Here is a 7,173-nt window from a genome sequence, read left to right on the forward strand (position 1 = left end):
TTCCCATTTTGTATGTGCAGCTGATTGTGCCTTCCTAAGTGAAGTACTTTGCATTTGTCCTTATTGTATTTCATGTCCCTATTTACTCCAGTTTGTCCAAATCATTTTGAATTTTAATCCTATCCTCCAAGCATGTGCAACTCCTCCCATCTTGGTATCGTCCACAAACTTTGTAAGTGTACTATCTATGCCATTATCTAAATCATTGATGAAGATATTGAACAGAACTGGACCCAGAACTGATCCCTGCAGGACCCTACTTGATATGCCCTTCCAGCTTGACTGTGAACCACTGATAACTACTTTCTGGGAATGGTTTTCCAACCAGTTTTGCACCCACCTTATAGTAGCTCCATCTAGGTTGCAGTTCCCTAGTTTGTTTATGAGAAGGTCATGAGAGACAATATCAAAAGCTTTACTAAAGTCAAGATATACCACGTTTACTGTTTCCTCCCTTAACCATAATGCTTGCTACCCTGTCAAAGAAAGCTCTCAGGTTGGTTTGGCACAATTTGTTCTTGACAAATCCATGCTGACTGTTACTTATTACCTTATTATCTTCTAGATGTTTGCAAATTGATTGCTTAATTATTTGCTCCATTATCTTTCTGGGTACAGAAGTTAAGCTGACTGGTCTGTAATTCCCCGGGTTGTCCTTATTTCCCTTTTTATAGATTGGCCCTTTTCCAGTCTTCTGGAATTTTTCCCATCTTCCATGACTTCTCAAAGATAATCGCTAATGGCTCAGATATCTCCTCAGTCCACTCCTTGAGTATTCTAGGATGCATTTCACCAGGCCCCGGTGACTGGAAGATATCTAGGTTGTCTAAGTAATATTTAACTTGCTCTTTTCCTATTTTTGCCTCTGATCCTACCTCATTTTCACTGGCATTCATTATGTTAGACGTCCAATCACCACCAACCTTCTTGGTGAAAACCAAAACAAAGAAGTCATTAAGCACCTCTGCCATTTCCACATTTTCTGTTATTATTCCCTGCACCCACCCTCATTGAGTAATGGGCCTATCTTGTCCTTGGTCTTCCTCTTGCTTCCAATGTATTTGTAGAAGGTTTTCTTGTTACCCTTTATGTCTCTAGCTAGTTTGATCTCTTTTTGTGCCTTGACCTTTCTAATTTTGTCCCTACATACTTCTGTTATTTGTTTATATTCATCCTTTGTCATTTGACCTTGTTTCCACTTTTTGCAGGACTCTTTTTTTATTTTTAGATCATTGAAGATCTCCTGGTTAAGCCAGGGTGATCTCTTGCCATACTTACTGTCTTTCCTACACAGTGGGATAGTTTGTTCTTGTGCCCTTAATAATTTCTCTTTGAAGAACTGCCAACTGTCTTCAATTGTTTTTCCCCTTAGACTTGCTTCCCATGGGATTTTACCTACCAACTCCCTGAGTTTGCTAAAGTCTGCCCTCTTGAAATCCATTGTCTTTATTTTGCTGTTCTCCCTCCTACCATTCCTTACAATAATTAACTCTATCATTTCATGATCACTTTCACCCAAGCTGCCTTCCACTTTCAAATTCTCAACCAGTTCATCCCTATTTGTCAAAATCAAATCTAGAACAGCCTCTCCCCTAGTAGCTTTCTCCACCTTCTGAAATAAAAAATTGTCTCCAATGCATTCCAAGAACTTACTGGATAATCTGTGCCCTGTGTTATTTTCCCAAAGATGTCTGAGTGGTTGAAGTCCCCTATCACCAGCAAGTCCTGTGCTTTGAATGATGTTGTTAGTTGTTTAAAAAAAGCCTTATCCAACTCTTCTTCCTGGTTTGGTGGTCTGTAGTAGACCCCTACCATGACATCACCCTTGTTTTTTACCTCTTTTATCTTTACCCAGAGACTTTCAACAAGTCTGTCTCCTATTTCCATCTCAACCTCAGTTCAAGTGTATACATTTTTAATATATAAGGCAACACCTCTTCCCTTTTCCCCCTGCCGGCCCTTCCTGAGCAAGCTGTCCCCTTCTATACCAATATTCCAGTCATGCATATTATCCCACCAAGTCTCTGTGATGCCAACTATGTCATAGTTGTGTTTATTTACCAGCATTTTGAGTTCTTCCTGCTTATTCCCCATTCTTCTCACATTAGTACACAGACATCTCAGATTCTGATTTGATTCCCCCCCTAGTTCTGTCTTGTTTCTCCCTTATCCCTGCTATACCAGCCCATGCTCCCCCCAATTCCAACTCTTCTCCCAGGTATCCATGTTTTTGACTTACCTGTGGGCTTTGGTCACCTGCCCCCTTTGAACCTAGTTTAAAGCCCTCCTCACTAGGTTAGCCAATCTGTAGCCAAATATGCTCTTCCCCTTTCTCGATAGGTGGACCCTATCTCTGCTTAGCAGTCCTTCTTCCTGGAACAGTGTCCCGTGGTCAAGGAAGCCAAAGCCCTCCTGGCAACACCATCCTCGCAGCCAGGCATTCACCTCCAGGATGCATCTGTCTCTGCCCGGGCCCCTACCCTTGACCAGAAGGATCGAAGAGAACACCATCTGCACTCCCAACTCCTTCCCCCTTACTCCCAGAGCCCTATAGCCATTTCTGATCTGCTCAGGGTCATACCTCGCAGTATCATTAGTGCCCAAATGGATGAGTAGCATGGGGTAGTAGTCAGAGGGCCGGATGATCCTTAACAGTCCCTCCATAATGTCTTGGATATGGGCAGTTGACAGACAGCATACCTCCCAGGATGCCATGTGAGGGCAACAGATGGGTGCCTCCATCCCCCTCAGAAGAGAGTCACCAACCACCACCACCCTACTTTTCCTCCTGGGAGTGGTGGCTGTGATCCTCCCAGCCGTGGGGGTACATGGCTTCTCCTCCTCCTCTGGGGGTGATTCCTCATCGCTCATTGCCAGGGCAGCATATCGGTTTTCCATCACCATGGTGGGTGGGTTGGGAGCAGAGGTGGAGCATAGCCTGCTGCCAGAAGTCACCAGAGCCAGTGTCCTCCCTGTGACAGAGCCATGTCCTCTCCCCTGGTGGTGTGACAGCAGTCCTCTGTAGCTGGGTAGCCTCCTCAGCCTTGGATGTCTCCATGTGAATACTCTTGAGGAATTCCTCCTGTGCACGGATGCTCCTCAGCCTAGCCACCTCCTCCTGTAGCTCTCCCACCTGCTTCCTGAGAGATTCCACCAGCAGGCACCTTTCCCCCCGGATGGTCCCCCCAGCCTGGCTTTCTGAGAGTGGGAAATGCAGGCCACAGTCTCTGCAAATCCACACCAGGATTTGGGAAGAGGCATCCATGGTTAGGTTCTCTGTCTGGGTGCAGGTGGAGGAGACGGAGCAGCGTTGTCACTGGCGATGCAGCCCTTCTTAACCATAGCGATTATATTATGACTCCCTTTTACCAATCCCCTCTCAAACTCCCATTTGCTAGCTCTCCTTGGTCACCTAGCCTCTGGCTTTTAAGGCCTTCTCTTCTCGGTCAGCCCTACCCCCTCGTTAATCACACAGGGGTAGGATGATCATAAGGCTGATTGAGGCTGATTAAAGATGATCAAGGATGATCCAGGGAACAAAGGCGCAAACAGTCCCCAGACCCACAATCCCAACTGACCCAGTATCTGAAATAACTGAAAATAACTGAAATAACCTGAAAGAGAAAGAAAGAAAGAAAAACACAAACAGCCAAACAAACTCACTCACCCCAAAGTTAGTACTCGCACCTTGTTCATTCAGCAGGGGAATCTCCTTCTCCCCCTCTCAAACTGCCCTGTTTGCTGTCCCCTGTTCGCTCTGTCATGTACAGAGGTAAAATCACCTCCTAACGCCTGCACTCCCCTGCTTCTACAGCCAAAGGGTCTCGTTAGCCATTTCTGTTACATCGGGAGCTCATGCTCAGTTGCTTGCCCACTATGAACCCTAGCTCCGCTTCACAGTCTCCACTTTCCAGGAGACTGTCCCCTATTCTACAGGACCAGCCTGCAGCCGTTAGACCCAAGTGGATAACTTTTCATTGGCTGTATTAAAACCTATTTTGTATGTTACAGAACATCTTACGAAGCAATCTAGATCGTTCTGTTTGACAGCCCTGCCCTCATCATTAGATGCCACTCCTCCAACCTTTGTGTCATCCACAAATTTTATCAGCAATTATTTAGTATTCACTTCCAGAGCAGTGATGAAAAAAGTCGAAAACTGCCATGCCTAGTACTGATCTATGCAGAACCTCACTAGAACCACCCTCATTCACTGATTATTTCCTCTTAACAACTATTTGTTGAGGCCTATGAATTAGGCAGTGAATAATCCATTTAACATGTGCTCTGTTGATATTGTATAATGCTAACGGTATAGTGATAATGCAAATGTTTTTAGTCACCATGTTGTGGGGTACTAAGTTGAAAGTCTATGTATGTCACATCTGCGCAGACCCGTTTACCCACCAAACATCGGCTCCCTCCTGCCTGAGCTCGAGTGTCCAAAGACCTGTTACAAACAGGCTGGCAGGTGCTTGAACACTAAAGCAGGTGCAGGTGTGTTGGGAACAGGACACGCAGACCCTAGAATGTGCTGGGTTACTGGGGCATGATAGCATAGACTAGTGTGAGTGATGCAAAGCAGCTGTTCTGAGCAAGCAACAGTGCACAGACACACAGGCCAAAGGTAAATGATCTCTCCTCTCTACAATGCTGTACTAAGATTTACGATTTTGGTAGAATTAGCCATGCGTGTGAGAACAATGTAACTTTCCTCACGAATATTTATTGCAATCCCCAAAGTGTTTTCATAGCGGCCACTTATGAGCGTCCTGTATTGTGCAGTTTATTTGCATTGGGGATGGGGAACATTCTTCATGCAAACACCTGGGCTCATCTGACAAGCAGGATTGTCATGCATGAACAAGAGTATTTGTTATTTGTTGCTCGGCACACCTGACCTTCCTGCTGGAAAAGTTTTAGCCAACTAATCAGGGAGCAACACACGTACTTACATCTGACTTAGATGATCAATGAGCCATCATGAATTAGGAGTAGGGAATGACCATTCATTGTACTGGTTTTTAGAGTCAGTGACCATTTCAACAGGGATTTCATAATCCAATTGGAGAACCCAACCTCTTGTCTATATATATGAGATCTCCTCCCTTGGGCTGCACTGAGAGAGCATCTGCAGAGCTCAGCACTAACAGACTCCAGCAGACCCACGAACCACTTCCACCATGAAGACAGCAGCTGTTGTTGTGTTCCTCGCTATGGGGCTCTTCTCCAGCTTTCAGGGTGAGTAACTTTTGCTGCAGCCTGTACGGAGCTCTTTGTCTGACCTTCTAACCTTCAGCATGGGCTCGACTGTTAAAAGCCAGCTTGGCACCAGCTATGGACATTTGAGTGTCAAGACTAAGCAGGGGAAGTGGTTCATGGCAGAAACAGCAATTTCCTTTGGAAAGATGTTACTGAGGAGCCATTATGGGCCTTTACCCAAACCCCAGTCTGGGCACTGCAAACAATCGCACCTGCAGTTAATCATGGGCAATGATGACAGTATTTATGGGTCTGAGCGTGAGTGCATTTGTCTACATGCTTCTATCAGACATTCCTTTGTGGTTTTCTAGCCTGATTGTAAATCTCCATTCCCACCGGGGGCTGATTCTCATCTCACACACACTGCTGTCTACCTGCTTGTGAGGGTCATGGAGTTACATTACCATACAGCTGGGGTTAGTGTAGGGAACCTTCCCATGGTCACATTTGACAGTGAGGAAGCTGCATGCATTGTCCTACAGAGATGAATGTTCTTAAGTGACTTTCCTGCCAGCATTTCCCTTCATTGTGTCATTTGTGTCTGTGTTTTTGTTCCAGATGCTACTGCTAACAATGGTAAGGTGAGTCCAACTCTCACTGTTAACTAATTGTTCACTTCCCCTGATCCCTGGTTTGGAACATCAAGGAGCCCATGACCTCTGCATTAGAAGCATGCTAGGACTCAGGAGTAAATTGGGAGTGGGCTTGACCCTGTGCCCTAGTGAGGGGAGAGTGAATCCCTGGGGCTGAGACTCCATGTGGTCAGAGTGATGGATTCCATCTTTACTGGACGGGACACCATCTGCGATGGGCCTGCGGGAGGCACTGGGAGCAACTCAGAGACAGAACAGGGAGGGGCCGGTATCACAAGGGCACAAGGATTTTTATATTTGAGCATCAGCTGCCTGCACACATGCCCCTTCCCTCACACACCTTGTGATGCGGCTTCGGAAGAGTCTCATGGACCAGGGAGATGGGCTGTGTCGTTGCCCTTTCTTAGCTCCTGCTGGCAGCAAGAGGGGAATTAGGAAATCAGTTCAGCAGAACCTCTGTGGAAAGAGCTGAGGGGCAGGTTAGATAATGTGAGTTCTGGGAGGCAGGAACTGTCCCTTCTGTGTTCATAGCACACCCAGCACCATGGGACGCCAGCAGGGCCCTCGTGTAATACAGAGAATGGCATTAGTAATAATAATAATTAATAATAACAGCAGCCACAGGGTTTCTGCAGTGAGTACCAGAAGCCACCTTCTGTCTGCGGCAAGGAGCTCCACCCGATCTGTGGCACTGATGGCAAAACATACAGCAACAAATGCTTCTTTTGCAAAGCAGTCTGGTGAGTACAGGAATAAATGACCCATTCATAAAAACGAAAACACAATTGTCATGTAACTCTAGCCCCTGCTGGCGCCTGTCTGTCTTTACCTCCTACAGGCAGGGTCAACTTCCTCCGCCTAATTTTTCCTGTCAGCAAATAAGCTCTGGTTAATTTGACATAATGGGGCCTTGACAGAAGCTTTGCCCTTGTTTCCCAACCAGTTACAGCCCTGAGTTCTGTGTGTTGGTCTTTCCTTCTAGGGAAAACCTTGGAAGTCTTTGCTTTAAGAAAGAAGGAGAATGCTGAATCCTCAATGGGGCTGAGGTGGAGCTGGACCCTTTTTGCTTTTAGTAGATCCCCACATGGAGACACGGTCTCTGCTCCTCCTCCATTTCGAGGGCTCCTGCCACCATCGCTGACTCTACAGCTGCTGTTCAATAAAGTAAACTCAGCCAAATTCTTTACTTCTGTGATTTTTAACCCTCCCACCCCCTCCCAATCAGCTACCCACATTCCTCCCAAGCCTGCCCAGACCCAGGACCTGCAGAGGCTGTCCATCTCCTCGTTGGTGCACAGGAGACCACAGAGACCCTCGA

General features: G+C 46.4%; 1 long non-coding RNA gene across 1 annotated transcript; it reads left to right on the top strand.

Moving 5' to 3' along the window:
- The first annotated feature begins 5,141 nt into the window (after positions 1-5,141).
- On the top strand, positions 5,142-6,589 carry LOC141992713 (uncharacterized). Its single transcript, XR_012640628.1, has 3 exons — positions 5,142-5,241; positions 5,821-5,843; positions 6,471-6,589. It is a non-coding gene; the product is annotated as an uncharacterized LOC141992713 (long non-coding RNA).
- Positions 6,590-7,173: the final 584 nt, after the last annotated feature.

This window comes from Natator depressus, chromosome 8 (genome assembly GCF_965152275.1).
Source record: "Natator depressus isolate rNatDep1 chromosome 8, rNatDep2.hap1, whole genome shotgun sequence".
Taxonomy (NCBI): Eukaryota; Metazoa; Chordata; order Testudines; family Cheloniidae; genus Natator; species Natator depressus.